The following is a 24241-nucleotide window of genomic DNA, read 5'->3' as shown; positions in this document are numbered from 1 at the left end:
AATAAATTATATGTTCCTTGGAGAACACAGAATGATCAAGCTATTGAGTAACAGAAGATCAGAGACCATTGACAGCCATTTTACCAGTAGGTATAGTTACTTGTCATCTTTCATGTTCAACAACACACCAATCACATGTGACAACAGGAAACACAGCAGGTCAAAAGCAAGCTTACTGTAAGGCCAGGAAGGTCTTCCATATCACTAGAAACAGAAAGACAGCATCCCTGGGTGGGCTCAAATCACCAACTTTTAAACTAACAGTCGACGCGCCAACACATTGCACCACTCAGCAAGGAAATTTAACAGGAATCTCATAACGTCACATCGACATCATGGAGCACAACAAACAGATAACTGTCGTCCCTGGGTGGGCTCGAACCACCAACCTTTAGATTAACAGTCTAACGCGCTAACCAATTGCGCCACAGAGACTTGTGGTGTATTAAACCCTGACGCTTGATCGCTGGCCATTTTAGCTCTCATCCAACTGAACATGGAGTTTACGAAACAACAACACTTTGTTCCAATGGTTGTGTTAACGTGCATCGAAAGTGCAGCAACATTTTCAAGGAAGTAGCCCTGTAGTTTTCTAATGTTTGTTAGCTTTTTGAATGGCCTTAAAAGGGCAAAGATGTAGCGCAATGTTCGTCAGCGCAACATTATATTGATAGGCATCTGGCGGGAGTAAATTCAGCCACAATCACAAATATATTCTGATAAATCTATATTTTAAACAACTGCATTTTCACAAATGTAATATATATATCGCCAAGCCCATTCAAAAATAATTAGGGGACTAACTCCGGAAGAATGATGAAGTGGCTAGTCACTTTCATGGCGCATAGGCGTGCATATACACACAAACACACTGGACCAACATTGTCCTTCTCGCGAGATAAATATAAATAATAAGTTTTTTTCATGCCAGATAGACATCATTTACGTTGTAATACTAGCCAGATTAATAAGAATAAATTATATGTTCCTTGGAGAACACAGAATGATCAAGCTATTGAGTAACAGAAGATCAGAGACCATTGACAGCCATTTTACCAGTAGGTATAGTTACTTGTCATCTTTCATGTTCAACAACACACCAATCACATGTGACAACAGGAAACACAGCAGGTCAAAAGCAAGCTTACTGTAAGGCCAGGAAGGTCTTCCATATCACTAGAAACAGAAAGACAGCATCCCTGGGTGGGCTCAAATCACCAACTTTTAAACTAACAGTCGAACGCGCCAACACATTGCACCACTCAGAGGAAATTTAACAGGAATCTCATAACGTCACATCGACATCATGGAGCACAACAAACAGATAACTGTCGTCCCTGGGTGGGCTCGAACCACCAACCTTTAGATTAACAGTCTAACGCGCTAACCAATTGCGCCACAGAGACTTGTGGTGTATTAAACCCTGACGCTTGATCGCTGGCCATTTTAGCTCTCATCCAACTGAACATGGAGTTTACGAAACAACAACACTTTGTTCCAATGGTTGTGTTAACGTGCATCGAAAGTGCAGCAACATTTTCAAGGAAGTAGCCCTGTAGTTTTCTAATGTTTGTTAGCTTTTTGAATGGCCTTAAAAGGGCAAAGATGTAGCGCAATGTTCGTCAGCGCAACATTATATTGATAGGCATCTGGCGGGAGTAAATTCAGCCACAATCACAAATATATTCTGATAAATCTATATTTTAAACAACTGCATTTTCACAAATGTAATATATAATCGCCAAGCCCATTCAAAAATAATTAGGACTAACTCCGGAAGAATGATGAAGTGGCTAGTCACTTTCATGGCGCATAGGCGTGCATATACACACAAACACACTGGACCAACATTGTCCTTCTCGCGAGATAAATATAAATAATAAGTTTTTTTCATGCCAGATAGACATCATTTACGTTGTAATACTAGCCAGATTAATAAGAATAAATTATATGTTCCTTGGAGAACACAGAATGATCAAGCTATTGAGTAACAGAAGATCAGAGACCATTGACAGCCATTTTACCAGTAGGTATAGTTACTTGTCATCTTTCATGTTCAACAACACACCAATCACATGTGACAACAGGAAACACAGCAGGTCAAAAGCAAGCTTACTGTAAGGCCAGGAAGGTCTTCCATATCACTAGAAACAGAAAGACAGCATCCCTGGGTGGGCTCAAATCACCAACTTTTAAACTAACAGTCGAACGCGCCAACACATTGCACCACTCAGCAAGGAAATTTAACAGGAATCTCATAACGACATCATGGAGCACAACAAACAGATAACTGTCGTCCCTGGGTGGGCTCGAACCACCAACCTTTAGATTAACAGTCTAACGCGCTAACCAATTGCGCCACAGAGACTTGTGGTGTATTAAACCCTGACGCTTGATCGCTGGCCATTTTAGCTCTCATCCAACTGAACATGGAGTTTACGAAACAACAACACTTTGTTCCAATGGTTGTGTTAACGTGCATCGAAAGTGCAGCAACATTTTCAAGGAAGTAGCCCTGTAGTTTTCTAATGTTTGTTAGCTTTTTGAATGGCCTTAAAAGGGCAAAGATGTAGCGCAATGTTCGTCAGCGCAACATTATATTGATAGGCATCTGGCGGGAGTAAATTCAGCCACAATCACAAATATATTCTGATAAATCTATATTTTAAACAACTGCATTTTCACAAATGTAATATATAATCGCCAAGCCCATTCAAAAATAATTAGGGGACTAACTCCGGAAGAATGATGAAGTGGCTAGTCACTTTCATGGCGCATAGGCGTGCATATACACACAAACACACTGGACCAACATTGTCCTTCTCGCGAGATAAATATAAATAATAAGTTTTTTCATGCCAGATAGACATCATTTACGTTGTAATACTAGCCAGATTAATAAGAATAAATTATATGTTCCTTGGAGAACACAGAATGATCAAGCTATTGAGTAACAGAAGATCAGAGACCATTGACAGCCATTTTACCAGTAGGTATAGTTACTTGTCATCTTTCATGTTCAACAACACACCAATCACATGTGACAACAGGAAACACAGCAGGTCAAAAGCAAGCTTACTGTAAGGCCAGGAAGGTCTTCCATATCACTAGAAACAGAAAGACAGCATCCCTGGGTGGGCTCAAATCACCAACTTTTAAACTAACAGTCGAACGCGCCAACACATTGCACCACTCAGCAAGGAAATTTAACAGGAATCTCATAACGTCACATCGACATCATGGAGCACAACAAACGATAACTGTCGTCCCTGGGTGGGCTCGAACCACCAACCTTTAGATTAACAGTCTAACGCGCTAACCAATTGCGCCACAGAGACTTGTGGTGTATTAAACCCTGACGCTTGATCGCTGGCCATTTTAGCTCTCATCCAACTGAACATGGAGTTTACGAAACAACAACACTTTGTTCCAATGGTTGTGTTAACGTGCATCGAAAGTGCAGCAACATTTTCAAGGAAGTAGCCCTGTAGTTTTCTAATGTTTGTTAGCTTTTTGAATGGCCTTAAAAGGGCAAAGATGTAGCGCAATGTTCGTCAGCGCAACATTATATTGATAGGCATCTGGCGGGAGTAAATTCAGCCACAATCACAAATATATTCTGATAAATCTATATTTTAAACAACTGCATTTTCACAAATGTAATATATAATCGCCAAGCCCATTCAAAAATAATTAGGGGACTAACTCCGGAAGAATGATGAAGTGGCTAGTCACTTTCATGGCGCATAGGCGTGCATATACACACAAACACACTGGACCAACATTGTCCTTCTCGCGAGATAAATATAAATAATAAGTTTTTTTCATGCCAGATAGACATCATTTACGTTGTAATACTAGCCAGATTAATAAGAATAAATTATATGTTCCTTGGAGAACACAGAATGATCAAGCTATTGAGTAACAGAAGATCAGAGACCATTGACAGCCATTTTACCAGTAGGTATAGTTACTTGTCATCTTTCATGTTCAACAACACACCAATCACATGTGACAACAGGAAACACAGCAGGTCAAAAGCAAGCTTACTGTAAGGCCAGGAAGGTCTTCCATATCACTAGAAACAGAAAGACAGCATCCCTGGGTGGGCTCAAATCACCAACTTTTAAACTAACAGTCGAACGCGCCAACACATTGCACCACTCAGCAAGGAAATTTAACAGGAATCTCATAACGTCACATCGACATCATGGAGCACAACAAACAGATAACTGTCGTCCCTGGGTGGGCTCGAACCACCAACCTTTAGATTAACAGTCTAACGCGCTAACCAATTGCGCCACAGAGACTTGTGGTGTATTAAACCCTGACGCTTGATCGCTGGCCATTTTAGCTCTCATCCAACTGAACATGGAGTTTACGAAACAACAACACTTTGTTCCAATGGTTGTGTTAACGTGCATCGAAAGTGCAGCAACATTTTCAAGGAAGTAGCCCTGTAGTTTTCTAATGTTTGTTAGCTTTTTGAATGGCCTTAAAAGGGCAAAGATGTAGCGCAATGTTCGTCAGCGCAACATTATATTGATAGGCATCTGGCGGGAGTAAATTCAGCCACAATCACAAATATATTCTGATAAATCTATATTTTAAACAACTGCATTTTCACAAATGTAATATATAATCGCCAAGCCCATTCAAAAATAATTAGGGGACTAACTCCGGAAGAATGATGAAGTGGCTAGTCACTTTCATGGCGCATAGGCGTGCATATACACACAAACACACTGGACCAACATTGTCCTTCTCGCGAGATAAATATAAATAATAAGTTTTTTTCATGCCAGATAGACATCATTTACGTTGTAATACTAGCCAGATTAATAAGAATAAATTATATGTTCCTTGGAGAACACAGAATGATCAAGCTATTGAGTAACAGAAGATCAGAGACCATTGACAGCCATTTTACCAGTAGGTATAGTTACTTGTCATCTTTCATGTTCAACAACACACCAATCACATGTGACAACAGGAAACACAGCAGGTCAAAAGCAAGCTTACTGTAAGGCCAGGAAGGTCTTCCATATCACTAGAAACAGAAAGACAGCATCCCTGGGTGGGCTCAAATCACCAACTTTTAAACTAACAGTCGAACGCGCCAACACATTGCACCACTCAGCAAGGAAATTTAACAGGAATCTCATAACGTCACATCGACATCATGGAGCACAACAAACAGATAACTGTCGTCCCTGGGTGGGCTCGAACCACCAACCTTTAGATTAACAGTCTAACGCTAACCAATTGCGCCACAGAGACTTGTGGTGTATTAAACCCTGACGCTTGATCGCTGGCCATTTTAGCTCTCATCCAACTGAACATGGAGTTTACGAAACAACAACACTTTGTTCCAATGGTTGTGTTAACGTGCATCGAAAGTGCAGCAACATTTTCAAGGAAGTAGCCCTGTAGTTTTCTAATGTTTGTTAGCTTTTTGAATGGCCTTAAAAGGGCAAAGATGTAGCGCAATGTTCGTCAGCGCAACATTATATTGATAGGCATCTGGCGGGAGTAAATTCAGCCACAATCACAAATATATTCTGATAAATCTATATTTTAAACAACTGCATTTTCACAAATGTAATATATAATCGCCAAGCCCATTCAAAAATAATTAGGGGACTAACTCCGGAAGAATGATGAAGTGGCTAGTCACTTTCATGGCGCATAGGCGTGCATATACACACAAACACACTGGACCAACATTGTCCTTCTCGCGAGATAAATATAAATAATAAGTTTTTTCATGCCAGATAGACATCATTTACGTTGTAATACTAGCCAGATTAATAAGAATAAATTATATGTTCCTTGGAGAACACAGAATGATCAAGCTATTGAGTAACAGAAGATCAGAGACCATTGACAGCCATTTTACCAGTAGGTATAGTTACTTGTCATCTTTCATGTTCAACAACACACCAATCACATGTGACAACAGGAAACACAGCAGGTCAAAAGCAAGCTTACTGTAAGGCCAGGAAGGTCTTCCATATCACTAGAAACAGAAAGACAGCATCCCTGGGTGGGCTCAAATCACCAACTTTTAAACTAACAGTCGAACGCGCCAACACATTGCACCACTCAGCAAGGAAATTTAACAGGAATCTCATAACGTCACATCGACATCATGGAGCACAACAAACAGATAACTGTCGTCCCTGGGTGGGCTCGAACCACCAACCTTTAGATTAACAGTCTAACGCGCTAACCAATTGCGCCACAGAGACTGTGGTGTATTAAACCCTGACGCTTGATCGCTGGCCATTTTAGCTCTCATCCAACTGAACATGGAGTTTACGAAACAACAACACTTTGTTCCAATGGTTGTGTTAACGTGCATCGAAAGTGCAGCAACATTTTCAAGGAAGTAGCCCTGTAGTTTTCTAATGTTTGTTAGCTTTTTGAATGGCCTTAAAAGGGCAAAGATGTAGCGCAATGTTCGTCAGCGCAACATTATATTGATAGGCATCTGGCGGAGTAAATTCAGCCACAATCACAAATATATTCTGATAAATCTATATTTTAAACAACTGCATTTTCACAAATGTAATATATAATCGCCAAGCCCATTCAAAAATAATTAGGGGACTAACTCCGGAAGAATGATGAAGTGGCTAGTCACTTTCATGGCGCATAGGCGTGCATATACACACAAACACACTGGACCAACATTGTCCTTCTCGCGAGATAAATATAAATAATAAGTTTTTTTCATGCCAGATAGACATCATTTACGTTGTAATACTAGCCAGATTAATAAGAATAAATTATATGTTCCTTGGAGAACACAGAATGATCAAGCTATTGAGTAACAGAAGATCAGAGACCATTGACAGCCATTTTACCAGTAGGTATAGTTACTTGTCATCTTTCATGTTCAACAACACACCAATCACATGTGACAACAGGAAACACAGCAGGTCAAAAGCAAGCTTACTGTAAGGCCAGGAAGGTCTTCCATATCACTAGAAACAGAAAGACAGCATCCCTGGGTGGGCTCAAATCACCAACTTTTAAACTAACAGTCGAACGCGCCAACACATTGCACCACTCAGCAAGGAAATTTAACAGGAATCTCATAACGTCACATCGACATCATGGAGCACAACAAACAGATAACTGTCGTCCCTGGGTGGGCTCGAACCACCAACCTTTAGATTAACAGTCTAACGCGCTAACCAATTGCGCCACAGAGACTTGTGGTGTATTAAACCCTGACGCTTGATCGCTGGCCATTTTAGCTCTCATCCAACTGAACATGGAGTTTACGAAACAACAACACTTTGTTCCAATGGTTGTGTTAACGTGCATCGAAAGTGCAGCAACATTTTCAAGGAAGTAGCCCTGTAGTTTTCTAATGTTTGTTAGCTTTTTGAATGGCCTTAAAAGGGCAAAGATGTAGCGCAATGTTCGTCAGCGCAACATTATATTGATAGGCATCTGGCGGGAGTAAATTCAGCCACAATCACAAATATATTCTGATAAATCTATATTTTAAACAACTGCATTTTCACAAATGTAATATATAATCGCCAAGCCCATTCAAAAATAATTAGGGGACTAACTCCGGAAGAATGATGAAGTGGCTAGTCACTTTCATGGCGCATAGGCGTGCATATACACACAAACACACTGGACCAACATTGTCCTTCTCGCGAGATAAATATAAATAATAAGTTTTTTTCATGCCAGATAGACATCATTTACGTTGTAATACTAGCCAGATTAATAAGAATAAATTATATGTTCCTTGGAGAACACAGAATGATCAAGCTATTGAGTAACAGAAGATCAGAGACCATTGACAGCCATTTTACCAGTAGGTATAGTTACTTGTCATCTTTCATGTTCAACAACACACCAATCACATGTGACAACAGGAAACACAGCAGGTCAAAAGCAAGCTTACTGTAAGGCCAGGAAGGTCTTCCATATCACTAGAAACAGAAAGACAGCATCCCTGGGTGGGCTCAAATCACCAACTTTTAAACTAACAGTCGAACGCGCCAACACATTGCACCACTCAGCAAGGAAATTTAACAGGAATCTCATAACGTCACATCGACATCATGGAGCACAACAAACAGATAACTGTCGTCCCTGGGTGGGCTCGAACCACCAACCTTTAGATTAACAGTCTAACGCGCTAACCAATTGCGCCACAGAGACTTGTGGTGTATTAAACCCTGACGCTTGATCGCTGGCCATTTTAGCTCTCATCCAACTGAACATGGAGTTTACGAAACAACAACACTTTGTTCCAATGGTTGTGTTAACGTGCATCGAAAGTGCAGCAACATTTTCAAGGAAGTAGCCCTGTAGTTTTCTAATGTTTGTTAGCTTTTTGAATGGCCTTAAAAGGGCAAAGATGTAGCGCAATGTTCGTCAGCGCAACATTATATTGATAGGCATCTGGCGGGAGTAAATTCAGCCACAATCACAAATATATTCTGATAAATCTATATTTTAAACAACTGCATTTTCACAAATGTAATATATAATCGCCAAGCCCATTCAAAAATAATTAGGGGACTAACTCCGGAAGAATGATGAAGTGGCTAGTCACTTTCATGGCGCATAGGCGTGCATATACACACAAACACACTGGACCAACATTGTCCTTCTCGCGAGATAAATATAAATAATAAGTTTTTTTCATGCCAGATAGACATCATTTACGTTGTAATACTAGCCAGATTAATAAGAATAAATTATATGTTCCTTGGAAACACAGAATGATCAAGCTATTGAGTAACAGAAGATCAGAGACCATTGACAGCCATTTTACCAGTAGGTATAGTTACTTGTCATCTTTCATGTTCAACAACACACCAATCACATGTGACAACAGGAAACACAGCAGGTCAAAAGCAAGCTTACTGTAAGGCCAGGAAGGTCTTCCATATCACTAGAAACAGAAAGACAGCATCCCTGGGTGGGCTCAAATCACCAACTTTTAAACTAACAGTCGAACGCGCCAACACATTGCACCACTCAGCAAGGAAATTTAACAGGAATCTCATAACGTCACATCGACATCATGGAGCACAACAAACAGATAACTGTCGTCCCTGGGTGGGCTCGAACCACCAACCTTTAGATTAACAGTCTAACGCGCTAACCAATTGCGCCACAGAGACTTGTGGTGTATTAAACCCTGACGCTTGATCGCTGGCCATTTTAGCTCTCATCCAACTGAACATGGAGTTTACGAAACAACAACACTTTGTTCCAATGGTTGTGTTAACGTGCATCGAAAGTGCAGCAACATTTTCAAGGAAGTAGCCCTGTAGTTTTCTAATGTTTGTTAGCTTTTTGAATGGCCTTAAAAGGGCAAAGATGTAGCGCAATGTTCGTCAGCGCAACATTATATTGATAGGCATCTGGCGGGAGTAAATTCAGCCACAATCACAAATATATTCTGATAAATCTATATTTTAAACAACTGCATTTTCACAAATGTAATATATAATCGCCAAGCCCATTCAAAAATAATTAGGGGACTAACTCCGGAAGAATGATGAAGTGGCTAGTCACTTTCATGGCGCATAGGCGTGCATATACACACAAACACACTGGACCAACATTGTCCTTCTCGCGAGATAAATATAAATAATAAGTTTTTTCATGCCAGATAGACATCATTTACGTTGTAATACTAGCCAGATTAATAAGAATAAATTATATGTTCCTTGGAGAACACAGAATGATCAAGCTATTGAGTAACAGAAGATCAGAGACCATTGACAGCCATTTTACCAGTAGGTATAGTTACTTGTCATCTTTCATGTTCAACAACACACCAATCACATGTGACAACAGGAAACACAGCAGGTCAAAAGCAAGCTTACTGTAAGGCCAGGAAGGTCTTCCATATCACTAGAAACAGAAAGACAGCATCCCTGGGTGGGCTCAAATCACCAACTTTTAAACTAACAGTCGAACGCGCCAACACATTGCACCACTCAGCAAGGAAATTTAACAGGAATCTCATAACGTCACATCGACATCATGGAGCACAACAAACAGATAACTGTCGTCCCTGGGTGGGCTCGAACCACCAACCTTTAGATTAACAGTCTAACGCGCTAACCAATTGCGCCACAGAGACTTGTGGTGTATTAAACCCTGACGCTTGATCGCTGGCCATTTTAGCTCTCATCCAACTGAACATGGAGTTTACGAAACAACAACACTTTGTTCCAATGGTTGTGTTAACGTGCATCGAAAGTGCAGCAACATTTTCAAGGAAGTAGCCCTGTAGTTTTCTAATGTTTGTTAGCTTTTTGAATGGCCTTAAAAGGGCAAAGATGTAGCGCAATGTTCGTCAGCGCAACATTATATTGATAGGCATCTGGCGGGAGTAAATTCAGCCACAATCACAAATATATTCTGATAAATCTATATTTTAAACAACTGCATTTTCACAAATGTAATATATAATCGCCAAGCCCATTCAAAAATAATTAGGGGACTAACTCCGGAAGAATGATGAAGTGGCTAGTCACTTTCATGGCGCATAGGCGTGCATATACACACAAACACACTGGACCAACATTGTCCTTCTCGCGAGATAAATATAAATAATAAGTTTTTTTCATGCCAGATAGACATCATTTACGTTGTAATACTAGCCAGATTAATAAGAATAAATTATATGTTCCTTGGAGAACACAGAATGATCAAGCTATTGAGTAACAGAAGATCAGAGACCATTGACAGCCATTTTACCAGTAGGTATAGTTACTTGTCATCTTTCATGTTCAACAACACACCAATCACATGTGACAACAGGAAACACAGCAGGTCAAAAGCAAGCTTACTGTAAGGCCAGGAAGGTCTTCCATATCACTAGAAACAGAAAGACAGCATCCCTGGGTGGGCTCAAATCACCAACTTTTAAACTAACAGTCGAACGCGCCAACACATTGCACCACTCAGCAAGGAAATTTAACAGGAATCTCATAACGTCACATCGACATCATGGAGCACAACAAACAGATAACTGTCGTCCCTGGGTGGGCTCGAACCACCAACCTTTAGATTAACAGTCTAACGCGCTAACCAATTGCGCCACAGAGACTTGTGGTGTATTAAACCCTGACGCTTGATCGCTGGCCATTTTAGCTCTCATCCAACTGAACATGGAGTTTACGAAACAACAACACTTTGTTCCAATGGTTGTGTTAACGTGCATCGAAAGTGCAGCAACATTTTCAAGGAAGTAGCCCTGTAGTTTTCTAATGTTTGTTAGCTTTTTGAATGGCCTTAAAAGGGCAAAGATGTAGCGCAATGTTCGTCAGCGCAACATTATATTGATAGGCATCTGGCAGGAGTAAATTCAGCCACAATCACAAATATATTCTGATAAATCTATATTTTAAACAACTGCATTTTCACAAATGTAATATATAATCGCCAAGCCCATTCAAAAATAATTAGGGGACTAACTCCGGAAGAATGATGAAGTGGCTAGTCACTTTCATGGCGCATAGGCGTGCATATACACACAAACACACTGGACCAACATTGTCCTTCTCGCGAGATAAATATAAATAATAAGTTTTTTCATGCCAGATAGACATCATTTACGTTGTAATACTAGCCAGATTAATAAGAATAAATTATATGTTCCTTGGAGAACACAGAATGATCAAGCTATTGAGTAACAGAAGATCAGAGACCATTGACAGCCATTTTACCAGTAGGTATAGTTACTTGTCATCTTTCATGTTCAACAACACACCAATCACATGTGACAACAGGAAACACAGCAGGTCAAAAGCAAGCTTACTGTAAGGCCAGGAAGGTCTTCCATATCACTAGAAACAGAAAGACAGCATCCCTGGGTGGGCTCAAATCACCAACTTTTAAACTAACAGTCGAACGCGCCAACACATTGCACCACTCAGCAAGGAAATTTAACAGGAATCTCATAACGTCACATCGACATCATGGAGCACAACAAACAGATAACTGTCGTCCCTGGGTGGGCTCGAACCACCAACCTTTAGATTAACAGTCTAACGCGCTAACCAATTGCGCCACAGAGACTTGTGGTGTATTAAACCCTGACGCTTGATCGCTGGCCATTTTAGCTCTCATCCAACTGAACATGGAGTTTACGAAACAACAACACTTTGTTCCAATGGTTGTGTTAACGTGCATCGAAAGTGCAGCAACATTTTCAAGGAAGTAGCCCTGTAGTTTTCTAATGTTTGTTAGCTTTTGAATGGCCTTAAAAGGGCAAAGATGTAGCGCAATGTTCGTCAGCGCAACATTATATTGATAGGCATCTGGCAGGAGTAAATTCAGCCACAATCACAAATATATTCTGATAAATCTATATTTTAAACAACTGCATTTTCACAAATGTAATATATAATCGCCAAGCCCATTCAAAAATAATTAGGGGACTAACTCCGGAAGAATGATGAAGTGGCTAGTCACTTTCATGGCGCATAGGCGTGCATATACACACAAACACACTGGACCAACATTGTCCTTCTCGCGAGATAAATATAAATAATAAGTTTTTTTCATGCCAGATAGACATCATTTACGTTGTAATACTAGCCAGATTAATAAGAATAAATTATATGTTCCTTGGAGAACACAGAATGATCAAGCTATTGAGTAACAGAAGATCAGAGACCATTGACAGCCATTTTACCAGTAGGTATAGTTACTTGTCATCTTTCATGTTCAACAACACACCAATCACATGTGACAACAGGAAACACAGCAGGTCAAAAGCAAGCTTACTGTAAGGCCAGGAAGGTCTTCCATATCACTAGAAACAGAAAGACAGCATCCCTGGGTGGGCTCAAATCACCAACTTTTAAACTAACAGTCGAACGCGCCAACACATTGCACCACTCAGCAAGGAAATTTAACAGGAATCTCATAACGTCACATCGACATCATGGAGCACAACAAACAGATAACTGTCGTCCCTGGGTGGGCTCGAACCACCAACCTTTAGATTAACAGTCTAACGCGCTAACCAATTGCGCCACAGAGACTTGTGGTGTATTAAACCCTGACGCTTGATCGCTGGCCATTTTAGCTCTCATCCAACTGAACATGGAGTTTACGAAACAACAACACTTTGTTCCAATGGTTGTGTTAACGTGCATCGAAAGTGCAGCAACATTTTCAAGGAAGTAGCCCTGTAGTTTTCTAATGTTTGTTAGCTTTTTGAATGGCCTTAAAAGGGCAAAGATGTAGCGCAATGTTCGTCAGCGCAACATTATATTGATAGGCATCTGGCAGGAGTAAATTCAGCCACAATCACAAATATATTCTGATAAATCTATATTTTAAACAACTGCATTTTCACAAATGTAATATATAATCGCCAAGCCCATTCAAAAATAATTAGGGGACTAACTCCGGAAGAATGATGAAGTGGCTAGTCACTTTCATGGCGCATAGGCGTGCATATACACACAAACACACTGGACCAACATTGTCCTTCTCGCGAGATAAATATAAATAATAAGTTTTTTCATGCCAGATAGACATCATTTACGTTGTAATACTAGCCAGATTAATAAGAATAAATTATATGTTCCTTGGAGAACACAGAATGATCAAGCTATTGAGTAACAGAAGATCAGAGACCATTGACAGCCATTTTACCAGTAGGTATAGTTACTTGTCATCTTTCATGTTCAACAACACACCAATCACATGTGACAACAGGAAACACAGCAGGTCAAAAGCAAGCTTACTGTAAGGCCAGGAAGGTCTTCCATATCACTAGAAACAGAAAGACAGCATCCCTGGGTGGGCTCAAATCACCAACTTTTAAACTAACAGTCGAACGCGCCAACACATTGCACCACTCAGCAAGGAAATTTAACAGGAATCTCATAACGTCACATCGACATCATGGAGCACAACAAACAGATAACTGTCGTCCCTGGGTGGGCTCGAACCACCAACCTTTAGATTAACAGTCTAACGCGCTAACCAATTGCGCCACAGAGACTTGTGGTGTATTAAACCCTGACGCTTGATCGCTGGCCATTTTAGCTCTCATCCAACTGAACATGGAGTTTACGAAACAACAACACTTTGTTCCAATGGTTGTGTTAACGTGCATCGAAAGTGCAGCAACATTTTCAAGGAAGTAGCCCTGTAGTTTTCTAATGTTTGTTAGCTTTTTGAATGGCCTTAAAAGGGCAAAGATGTAGCGCAATGTTCGTCAGCGCAACATTATATGATAGGCATCTGGCAGGAGTAAATTCAGCCACAATCACAAATATATTCTGATAAATCTATATTTTAAACAACTGCATTTTCACAAATGTAATATATAATCGCCAAGCCCATTCAAAAATAATTAGGGGACTAACTCCGGAAGAATGATGAAGTGGCTAGTCACTTTCATGGCGCATAGGCGTGCATATACACACAAACACACTGGACCAACATTGTCCTTCTCGCGAGATAAATATAAATAATAAGTTTTTTCATGCCAGATAGACATCATTTACGTTGTAATACTAGCCAGATTAATAAGAATAAATTATATGTTCCTTGGAGAACACAGAATGATCAAGCTATTGAGTAACAGAAGATCAGAGACCATTGACAGCCATTTTACCAGTAGGTATAGTTACTTGTCATCTTTCATGTTCAACAACACACCAATCACATGTGACAACAGGAAACACAGCAGGTCAAAAGCAAGCTTACTGTAAGGCCAGGAAGGTCTTCCATATCACTAGAAACAGAAAGACAGCATCCCTGGGTGGGCTCAAATCACCAACTTTTAAACTAACAGTCGAACGCGCCAACACATTGCACCACTCAGCAAGGAAATTTAACAGGAATCTCATAACGTCACATCGACATCATGGAGCACAACAAACAGATAAATGTCGTCCCTGGGTGGGCTCGAACCACCAACCTTTAGATTAACAGTCTAACGCGCTAACCAATTGCGCCACAGAGACTTGTGGTGTATTAAACCCTGACGCTTGATCGCTGGCCATTTTAGCTCTCATCCAACTGAACATGGAGTTTACGAAACAACAACACTTTGTTCCAATGGTTGTGTTAACGTGCATCGAAAGTGCAGCAACATTTTCAAGGAAGTAGCCCTGTAGTTTTCTAATGTTTGTTAGCTTTTTGAATGGCCTTAAAAGGGCAAAGATGTAGCGCAATGTTCGTCAGCGCAACATTATATTGATAGGCATCTGGCAGGAGTAAATTCAGCCACAATCACAAATATATTCTGATAAATCTATATTTTAAACAACTGCATTTTCACAAATGTAATATATAATCGCCAAGCCCATTCAAAAATAATTAGGGGACTAACTCCGGAAGAATGATGAAGTGGCTAGTCACTTTCATGGCGCATAGGCGTGCATATACACACAAACACACTGGACCAACATTGTCCTTCTCGCGAGATAAATATAAATAATAAGTTTTTTCATGCCAGATAGACATCATTTACGTTGTAATACTAGCCAGATTAATAAGAATAAATTATATGTTCCTTGGAGAACACAGAATGATCAAGCTATTGAGTAACAGAAGATCAGAGACCATTGACAGCCATTTTACCAGTAGGTATAGTTACTTGTCATCTTTCATGTTCAACAACACACCAATCACATGTGACAACAGGAAACACAGCAGGTCAAAAGCAAGCTTACTGTAAGGCCAGGAAGGTCTTCCATATCACTAGAAACAGAAAGACAGCATCCCTGGGTGGGCTCAAATCACCAACTTTTAAACTAACAGTCGAACGCGCCAACACATTGCACCACTCAGCAAGGAAATTTAACAGGAATCTCATAACGTCACATCGACATCATGGAGCACAACAAACAGATAAATGTCGTCCCTGGGTGGGCTCGAACCACCAACCTTTAGATTAACAGTCTAACGCGCTAACCAATTGCGCCACAGAGACTTGTGGTGTATTAAACCCTGACGCTTGATCGCTGGCCATTTTAGCTCTCATCCAACTGAACATGGAGTTTACGAAACAACAACACTTTGTTCCAATGGTTGTGTTAACGTGCATCGAAAGTGCAGCAACATTTTCAAGGAAGTAGCCCTGTAGTTTTCTAATGTTTGTTAGCTTTTTGAATGGCCTTAAAAGGGCAAAGATGTAGCGCAATGTTCGTCAGCGCAACATTATATTGATAGGCATCTGGCAGGAGTAAATTCAGCCACAATCACAAATATATTCTGATAAATCTATATTTTAAACAACTGCATTTTCACAAATGTAATATATAATCGCCAAGCCCATTCAAAAATAATTAGGGGACTAACTCCGGAAGAATGATGAAGTGGCTAGTCACTTTCATGGCGCATAGGCGTGCATATACACACAAACACACTGGACCAACATTGTCCTTCTCGCGAGATAAATATAAATAATAAGTTTTTTCATGCCAGATAGACATCATTTACGTTGTAATACTAGCCAGATTAATAAGAATAAATTATATGTTCCTTGGAGAACACAGAATGATCAAGCTATTGAGTAACAGAAGATCAGAGACCATTGACAGCCATTTTACCAGTAGGTATAGTTACTTGTCATCTTTCATGTTCAACAACACACCAATCACATGTGACAACAGGAAACACAGCAGGTCAAAAGCAAGCTTACTGTAAGGCCAGGAAGGTCTTCCATATCACTAGAAACAGAAAGACAGCATCCCTGGGTGGGCTCAAATCACCAACTTTTAAACTAACAGTCGAACGCGCCAACACATTGCACCACTCAGCAAGGAAATTTAACAGGAATCTCATAACGTCACATCGACATCATGGAGCACAACAAACAGATAACTGTCGTCCCTGGGTGGGCTCGAACCACCAACCTTTAGATTAACAGTCTAACGCGCTAACCAATTGCGCCACAGAGACTTGTGGTGTATTAAACCCTGACGCTTGATCGCTGGCCATTTTAGCTCTCATCCAACTGAACATGGAGTTTACGAAACAACAACACTTTGTTCCAATGGTTGTGTTAACGTGCATCGAAAGTGCAGCAACATTTTCAAGGAAGTAGCCCTGTAGTTTTCTAATGTTTGTTAGCTTTTTGAATGGCCTTAAAAGGGCAAAGATGTAGCGCAATGTTCGTCAGCGCAACATTATATTGATAGGCATCTGGCGGGAGTAAATTCAGCCACAATCACAAATATATTCTGATAAATCTATATTTTAAACAACTGCATTTTCACAAATAATATATAATAATCGCCAAGCCCATTCAAAAATAATTAGGGGACTAACTCCGGAAGAATGATGAAGTGGCTAGTCACTTTCATGGCGCATAGGCGTGCATATACACACAAACACACTGGACCAACATTGTCCTTCTCGCGAGATAAATATAAATAATAAGTTTTTTCATGCCAGATAGACATCATTTACGTTGTAATACTAGCCAGATTAATAAGAATAAATTATATGTTCCTTGGAGAACACAGAATGATCAAGCTATTGAGTAACAGAAGATCAGAGACCATTGACAGCCATTTTACCAGTAGGTATAGTTACTTGTCATCTTTCATGTTCAACAACACACCAATCACATGTGACAACAGGAAACACAGCAGGTCAAAAGCAAGCTTACTGTAAGGCCAGGAAGGTCTTCCATATCACTAGAAACAGAAAGACAGCATCCCTGGGTGGGCTCAAATCACCAACTTTTAAACTAACAGTCGAACGCGCCAACACATTGCACCACTCAGCAAGGAAATTTAACAGGAATCTCATAACGTCACATCGACATCATGGAGCACAACAAACAGATAACTGTCGTCCCTGGGTGGGCTCGAACCACCAACCTTTAGATTAACAGTCTAACGCGCTAACCAATTGCGCCACAGAGACTTGTGGTGTATTAAACCCTGACGCTTGATCGCTGGCCATTTTAGCTCTCATCCAACTGAACATGGAGTTTACGAAACAACAACACTTTGTTCCAATGGTTGTGTTAACGTGCATCGAAAGTGCAGCAACATTTTCAAGGAAGTAGCCCTGTAGTTTTCTAATGTTTGTTAGCTTTTTGAATGGCCTTAAAAGGGCAAAGATGTAGCGCAATGTTCGTCAGCGCAACATTATATTGATAGGCATCTGGCAGGAGTAAATTCAGCCACAATCACAAATATATTCTGATAAATCTATATTTTAAACAACTGCATTTTCACAAATGTAATATATAATCGCCAAGCCCATTCAAAAATAATTAGGGGACTAACTCCGGAAGAATGATGAAGTGGCTAGTCACTTTCATGGCGCATAGGCGTGCATATACACACAAACACACTGGACCAACATTGTCCTTCTCGCGAGATAAATATAAATAATAAGTTTTTTCATGCCAGATAGACATCATTTACGTTGTAATACTAGCCAGATTAATAAGAATAAATTATATGTTCCTTGGAGAACACAGAATGATCAAGCTATTGAGTAACAGAAGATCAGAGACCATTGACAGCCATTTTACCAGTAGGTATAGTTACTTGTCATCTTTCATGTTCAACAACACACCAATCACATGTGACAACAGGAAACACAGCAGGTCAAAAGCAAGCTTACTGTAAGGCCAGGAAGGTCTTCCATATCACTAGAAACAGAAAGACAGCATCCCTGGGTGGGCTCAAATCACCAACTTTTAAACTAACAGTCGAACGCGCCAACACATTGCACCACTCAGCAAGGAAATTTAACAGGAATCTCATAACGTCACATCGACATCATGGAGCACAACAAACAGATAACTGTCGTCCCTGGGTGGGCTCGAACCACCAACCTTTAGATTAACAGTCTAACGCGCTAACCAATTGCGCCACAGAGACTTGTGGTGTATTAAACCCTGACGCTTGATCGCTGGCCATTTTAGCTCTCATCCAACTGAACATGGAGTTTACGAAACAACAACACTTTGTTCCAATGGTTGTGTTAACGTGCATCGAAAGTGCAGCAACATTTTCAAGGAAGTAGCCCTGTAGTTTTCTAATGTTTGTTAGCTTTTTGAATGGCCTTAAAAGGGCAAAGATGTAGCGCAATGTTCGTCAGCGCAACATTATATTGATAGGCATCTGGCGGGAGTAAATTCAGCCACAATCACAAATATATTCTGATAAATCTATATTTTAAACAACTGCATTTTCACAAATGTAATATATAATCGCCAAGCCCATTCAAAAATAATTAGGGGACTAACTCCGGAAGAATGATGAAGTGGCTAGTCACTTTCATGGCGCATAGGCGTGCATATACACACAAACACACTGGACCAACATTGTCCTTCTCGCGAGATAAATATAAATAATAAGTTTTTTTCATGCCAGATAGACATCATTTACGTTGTAATACTAGCCAGATTAATAAGAATAAATTATATGTTCCTTGGAGAACACAGAATGATCAAGCTATTGAGTAACAGAAGATCAGAGACCATTGACAGCCATTTTACCAGTAGGTATAGTTACTTGTCATCTTTCATGTTCAACAACACACCAATCACATGTGACAACAGGAAACACAGCAGGTCAAAAGCAAGCTTACTGTAAGGCCAGGAAGGTCTTCCATATCACTAGAAACAGAAAGACAGCATCCCTGGGTGGGCTCAAATCACCAACTTTTAAACTAACAGTCGAACGCGCCAACACATTGCACCACTCAGCAAGGAAATTTAACAGGAATCTCATAACGTCACATCGACATCATGGAGCACAACAAACAGATAACTGTCGTCCCTGGGTGGGCTCGAACCACCAACCTTTAGATTAACAGTCTAACGCGCTAACCAATTGCGCCACAGAGACTTGTGGTGTATTAAACCCTGACGCTTGATCGCTGGCCATTTTAGCTCTCATCCAACTGAACATGGAGTTTACGAAACAACAACACTTTGTTCCAATGGTTGTGTTAACGTGCATCGAAAGTGCAGCAACATTTTCAAGGAAGTAGCCCTGTAGTTTTCTAATGTTTGTTAGCTTTTTGAATGGCCTTAAAAGGGCAAAGATGTAGCGCAATGTTCGTCAGCGCAACATTATATTGATAGGCATCTGGCAGGAGTAAATTCAGCCACAATCACAAATATATTCTGATAAATCTATATTTTAAACAACTGCATTTTCACAAATGTAATATATAATCGCCAAGCCCATTCAAAAATAATTAGGGGACTAACTCCGGAAGAATGATGAAGTGGCTAGTCACTTTCATGGCGCATAGGCGTGCATATACACACAAACACACTGGACCAACATTGTCCTTCTCGCGAGATAAATATAAATAATAAGTTTTTTCATGCCAGATAGACATCATTTACGTTGTAATACTAGCCAGATTAATAAGAATAAATTATATGTTCCTTGGAGAACACAGAATGATCAAGCTATTGAGTAACAGAAGATCAGAGACCATTGACAGCCATTTTACCAGTAGGTATAGTTACTTGTCATCTTTCATGTTCAACAACACACCAATCACATGTGACAACAGGAAACACAGCAGGTCAAAAGCAAGCTTACTGTAAGGCCAGGAAGGTCTTCCATATCACTAGAAACAGAAAGACAGCATCCCTGGGTGGGCTCAAATCACCAACTTTTAAACTAACAGTCGAACGCGCCAACACATTGCACCACTCAGCAAGGAAATTTAACAGGAATCTCATAACGTCACATCGACATCATGGAGCACAACAAACAGATAACTGTCGTCTGGGTGGGCTCGAACCACCAACCTTTAGATTAACAGTCTAACGCGCTAACCAATTGCGCCACAGAGACTTGTGGTGTATTAAACCCTGACGCTTGATCGCTGGCCATTTTAGCTCTCATCCAACTGAACATGGAGTTTACGAAACAACAACACTTTGTTCCAATGGTTGTGTTAACGTGCATCGAAAGTGCAGCAACATTTTCAAGGAAGTAGCCCTGTAGTTTTCTAATGTTTGTTAGCTTTTTGAATGGCCTTAAAAGGGCAAAGATGTAGCGCAATGTTCGTCAGCGCAACATTATATTGATAGGCATCTGGCGGGAGTAAATTCAGCCACAATCACAAATATATTCTGATAAATCTATATTTTAAACAACTGCATTTTCACAAATGTAATATATAATCGCCAAGCCCATTCAAAAATAATTAGGGGACTAACTCCGGAAGAATGATGAAGTGGCTAGTCACTTTCATGGCGCATAGGCGTGCATATACACACAAACACACTGGACCAACATTGTCCTTCTCGCGAGATAAATATAAATAATAAGTTTTTTCATGCCAGATAGACATCATTTACGTTGTAATACTAGCCAGATTAATAAGAATAAATTATATGTTCCTTGGAGAACACAGAATGATCAAGCTATTGAGTAACAGAAGATCAGAGACCATTGACAGCCATTTTACCAGTAGGTATAGTTACTTGTCATCTTTCATGTTCAACAACACACCAATCACATGTGACAACAGGAAACACAGCAGGTCAAAAGCAAGCTTACTGTAAGGCCAGGAAGGTCTTCCATATCACTAGAAACAGAAAGACAGCATCCCTGGGTGGGCTCAAATCACCAACTTTTAAACTAACAGTCGAACGCGCCAACACATTGCACCACTCAGCAAGGAAATTTAACAGGAATCTCATAACGTCACATCGACATCATGGAGCACAACAAACAGATAACTGTCGTCCCTGGGTGGGCTCGAACCACCAACCTTTAGATTAACAGTCTAACGCGCTAACCAATTGCGCCACAGAGACTTGTGGTGTATTAAACCCTGACGCTTGATCGCTGGCCATTTTAGCTCTCATCCAACTGAACATGGAGTTTACGAAACAACAACACTTTGTTCCAATGGTTGTGTTAACGTGCATCGAAAGTGCAGCAACATTTTCAAGGAAGTAGCCCTGTAGTTTTCTAATGTTTGTTAGCTTTTTGAATGGCCTTAAAAGGGCAAAGATGTAGCGCAATGTTCGTCAGCGCAACATTATATTGATAGGCATCTGGCAGGAGTAAATTCAGCCACAATCACAAATATATTCTGATAAATCTATATTTTAAACAACTGCATTTTCACAAATGTAATATATAATCGCCAAGCCCATTCAAAAATAATTAGGGGACTAACTCCGGAAGAATGATGAAGTGGCTAGTCACTTTCATGGCGCATAGGCGTGCATATACACACAAACACACTGGACCAACATTGTCCTTCTCGCGAGATAAATATAAATAATAAGTTTTTTTCATGCCAGATAGACATCATTTACGTTGTAATACTAGCCAGATTAATAAGAATAAATTATATGTTCCTTGGAGAACACAGAATGATCAAGCTATTGAGTAACAGAAGATCAGAGACCATTGACAGCCATTTTACCAGTAGGTATAGTTACTTGTCATCTTTCATGTTCAACAACACACCAATCACATGTGACAACAGGAAACACAGCAGGTCAAAAGCAAGCTTACTGTAAGGCCAGGAAGGTCTTCCATATCACTAGAAACAGAAAGACAGCATCCCTGGGTGGGCTCAAATCACCAACTTTTAAACTAACAGTCGAACGCGCCAACACATTGCACCACTCAGCAAGGAAATTTAACAGGAATCTCATAACGTCACATCGACATCATGGAGCACAACAAACAGATAACTGTCGTCCCTGGGTGGGCTCGAACCACCAACCTTTAGATTAACAGTCTAACGCGCTAACCAATTGCGCCACAGAGACTTGTGGTGTATTAAACCCTGACGCTTGATCGCTGGCCATTTTAGCTCTCATCCAACTGAACATGGAGTTTACGAAACAACAACACTTTGTTCCAATGGTTGTGTTAACGTGCATCGAAAGTGCAGCAACATTTTCAAGGAAGTAGCCCTGTAGTTTTCTAATGTTTGTTAGCTTTTTGAATGGCCTTAAAAGGGCAAAGATGTAGCGCAATGTTCGTCAGCGCAACATTATATTGATAGGCATCTGGCGGGAGTAAATTCAGCCACAATCACAAATATATTCTGATAAATCTATATTTTAAACAACTGCATTTTCACAAATGTAATATATAATCGCCAAGCCCATTCAAAAATAATTAGGGGACTAACTCCGGAAGAATGATGAAGTGGCTAGTCACTTTCATGGCGCATAGGCGTGCATATACACACAAACACACTGGACCAACATTGTCCTTCTCGCGAGATAAATATAAATAATAAGTTTTTTCATGCCAGATAGACATCATTTACGTTGTAATACTAGCCAGATTAATAAGAATAAATTATATGTTCCTTGGAGAACACAGAATGATCAAGCTATTGAGTAACAGAAGATCAGAGACCATTGACAGCCATTTTACCAGTAGGTATAGTTACTTGTCATCTTTCATGTTCAACAACACACCAATCACATGTGACAACAGGAAACACAGCAGGTCAAAAGCAAGCTTACTGTAAGGCCAGGAAGGTCTTCCATATCACTAGAAACAGAAAGACAGCATCCCTGGGTGGGCTCAAATCACCAACTTTTAAACTAACAGTCGAACGCGCCAACACATTGCACCACTCAGCAAGGAAATTTAACAGGAATCTCATAACGTCACATCGACATCATGGAGCACAACAAACAGATAACTGTCGTCCCTGGGTGGGCTCGAACCACCAACCTTTAGATTAACAGTCTAACGCGCTAACCAATTGCGCCACAGAGACTTGTGGTGTATTAACCTGACGCTTGATCGCTGGCCATTTTAGCTCTCATCCAACTGAACATGGAGTTTACGAAACAACAACACTTTGTTCCAATGGTTGTGTTAACGTGCATCGAAAGTGCAGCAACATTTTCAAGGAAGTAGCCCTGTAGTTTTCTAATGTTTGTTAGCTTTTTGAATGGCCTTAAAAGGGCAAAGATGTAGCGCAATGTTCGTCAGCGCAACATTATATTGATAGGCATCTGGCAGGAGTAAATTCAGCCACAATCACAAATATATTCTGATAAATCTATATTTTAAACAACTGCATTTTCACAAATGTAATATATAATCGCCAAGCCCATTCAAAAATAATTAGGGGACTAACTCCGGAAGAATGATGAAGTGGCTAGTCACTTTCATGGCGCATAGGCGTGCATATACACACAAACACACTGGACCAACATTGTCCTTCTCGCGAGATAAATATAAATAATAAGTTTTTTTCATGCCAGATAGACATCATTTACGTT

General features: G+C 40.2%; 25 non-coding genes across 25 annotated transcripts; all 25 read right to left on the bottom strand.

Annotated features, from left to right (window-relative positions):
- Window positions 1-361: 361 nt before the first annotated feature.
- trnan-guu (transfer RNA asparagine (anticodon GUU)) lies at window positions 362-435 on the bottom strand. The gene has a single exon. It is a non-coding gene; the product is annotated as a tRNA-Asn (tRNA).
- An 897-nt stretch (window positions 436-1332) lies between these two features.
- trnan-guu (transfer RNA asparagine (anticodon GUU)) lies at window positions 1333-1406 on the bottom strand. The gene has a single exon. It is a non-coding gene; the product is annotated as a tRNA-Asn (tRNA).
- Window positions 1407-2294: 888 nt separating this feature from the next.
- trnan-guu (transfer RNA asparagine (anticodon GUU)) lies at window positions 2295-2368 on the bottom strand. The gene has a single exon. It is a non-coding gene; the product is annotated as a tRNA-Asn (tRNA).
- Window positions 2369-3264: 896 nt separating this feature from the next.
- Window positions 3265-3338, bottom strand: trnan-guu (transfer RNA asparagine (anticodon GUU)). Its single transcript has one exon. It is a non-coding gene; the product is annotated as a tRNA-Asn (tRNA).
- Window positions 3339-4236: 898 nt separating this feature from the next.
- trnan-guu (transfer RNA asparagine (anticodon GUU)) lies at window positions 4237-4310 on the bottom strand. The gene has a single exon. It is a non-coding gene; the product is annotated as a tRNA-Asn (tRNA).
- An 898-nt stretch (window positions 4311-5208) lies between these two features.
- trnan-guu (transfer RNA asparagine (anticodon GUU)) lies at window positions 5209-5280 on the bottom strand. Its single transcript has one exon. It is a non-coding gene; the product is annotated as a tRNA-Asn (tRNA).
- Window positions 5281-6177: 897 nt separating this feature from the next.
- trnan-guu (transfer RNA asparagine (anticodon GUU)) lies at window positions 6178-6251 on the bottom strand. Its single transcript has one exon. It is a non-coding gene; the product is annotated as a tRNA-Asn (tRNA).
- Window positions 6252-7147: 896 nt separating this feature from the next.
- Window positions 7148-7221, bottom strand: trnan-guu (transfer RNA asparagine (anticodon GUU)). The gene has a single exon. It is a non-coding gene; the product is annotated as a tRNA-Asn (tRNA).
- An 898-nt stretch (window positions 7222-8119) lies between these two features.
- Window positions 8120-8193, bottom strand: trnan-guu (transfer RNA asparagine (anticodon GUU)). The gene has a single exon. It is a non-coding gene; the product is annotated as a tRNA-Asn (tRNA).
- Window positions 8194-9090: 897 nt separating this feature from the next.
- trnan-guu (transfer RNA asparagine (anticodon GUU)) lies at window positions 9091-9164 on the bottom strand. Its single transcript has one exon. It is a non-coding gene; the product is annotated as a tRNA-Asn (tRNA).
- An 897-nt stretch (window positions 9165-10061) lies between these two features.
- Window positions 10062-10135, bottom strand: trnan-guu (transfer RNA asparagine (anticodon GUU)). The gene has a single exon. It is a non-coding gene; the product is annotated as a tRNA-Asn (tRNA).
- An 898-nt stretch (window positions 10136-11033) lies between these two features.
- On the bottom strand, window positions 11034-11107 carry trnan-guu (transfer RNA asparagine (anticodon GUU)). The gene has a single exon. It is a non-coding gene; the product is annotated as a tRNA-Asn (tRNA).
- An 897-nt stretch (window positions 11108-12004) lies between these two features.
- On the bottom strand, window positions 12005-12078 carry trnan-guu (transfer RNA asparagine (anticodon GUU)). The gene has a single exon. It is a non-coding gene; the product is annotated as a tRNA-Asn (tRNA).
- An 897-nt stretch (window positions 12079-12975) lies between these two features.
- Window positions 12976-13049, bottom strand: trnan-guu (transfer RNA asparagine (anticodon GUU)). The gene has a single exon. It is a non-coding gene; the product is annotated as a tRNA-Asn (tRNA).
- Window positions 13050-13946: 897 nt separating this feature from the next.
- On the bottom strand, window positions 13947-14020 carry trnan-guu (transfer RNA asparagine (anticodon GUU)). Its single transcript has one exon. It is a non-coding gene; the product is annotated as a tRNA-Asn (tRNA).
- An 896-nt stretch (window positions 14021-14916) lies between these two features.
- trnan-guu (transfer RNA asparagine (anticodon GUU)) lies at window positions 14917-14990 on the bottom strand. Its single transcript has one exon. It is a non-coding gene; the product is annotated as a tRNA-Asn (tRNA).
- Window positions 14991-15887: 897 nt separating this feature from the next.
- trnan-guu (transfer RNA asparagine (anticodon GUU)) lies at window positions 15888-15961 on the bottom strand. Its single transcript has one exon. It is a non-coding gene; the product is annotated as a tRNA-Asn (tRNA).
- Window positions 15962-16858: 897 nt separating this feature from the next.
- Window positions 16859-16932, bottom strand: trnan-guu (transfer RNA asparagine (anticodon GUU)). The gene has a single exon. It is a non-coding gene; the product is annotated as a tRNA-Asn (tRNA).
- Window positions 16933-17830: 898 nt separating this feature from the next.
- Window positions 17831-17904, bottom strand: trnan-guu (transfer RNA asparagine (anticodon GUU)). Its single transcript has one exon. It is a non-coding gene; the product is annotated as a tRNA-Asn (tRNA).
- Window positions 17905-18801: 897 nt separating this feature from the next.
- trnan-guu (transfer RNA asparagine (anticodon GUU)) lies at window positions 18802-18875 on the bottom strand. The gene has a single exon. It is a non-coding gene; the product is annotated as a tRNA-Asn (tRNA).
- Window positions 18876-19773: 898 nt separating this feature from the next.
- Window positions 19774-19847, bottom strand: trnan-guu (transfer RNA asparagine (anticodon GUU)). Its single transcript has one exon. It is a non-coding gene; the product is annotated as a tRNA-Asn (tRNA).
- Window positions 19848-20741: 894 nt separating this feature from the next.
- Window positions 20742-20816, bottom strand: trnan-guu (transfer RNA asparagine (anticodon GUU)). Its single transcript has one exon. It is a non-coding gene; the product is annotated as a tRNA-Asn (tRNA).
- An 897-nt stretch (window positions 20817-21713) lies between these two features.
- trnan-guu (transfer RNA asparagine (anticodon GUU)) lies at window positions 21714-21787 on the bottom strand. The gene has a single exon. It is a non-coding gene; the product is annotated as a tRNA-Asn (tRNA).
- An 898-nt stretch (window positions 21788-22685) lies between these two features.
- On the bottom strand, window positions 22686-22759 carry trnan-guu (transfer RNA asparagine (anticodon GUU)). Its single transcript has one exon. It is a non-coding gene; the product is annotated as a tRNA-Asn (tRNA).
- Window positions 22760-23656: 897 nt separating this feature from the next.
- Window positions 23657-23730, bottom strand: trnan-guu (transfer RNA asparagine (anticodon GUU)). Its single transcript has one exon. It is a non-coding gene; the product is annotated as a tRNA-Asn (tRNA).
- Window positions 23731-24241: the final 511 nt, after the last annotated feature.

The sequence above is a fragment of the Oncorhynchus masou genome, unplaced genomic scaffold, assembly GCF_036934945.1.
Source record: "Oncorhynchus masou masou isolate Uvic2021 unplaced genomic scaffold, UVic_Omas_1.1 unplaced_scaffold_3239, whole genome shotgun sequence".
In the NCBI taxonomy this organism is placed as follows: Eukaryota; Metazoa; Chordata; class Actinopteri; order Salmoniformes; family Salmonidae; genus Oncorhynchus; species Oncorhynchus masou.
The sequence above is the reverse complement of the archived record's forward strand: the minus strand, read 5'-3'. Positions and strand labels throughout refer to the sequence as shown.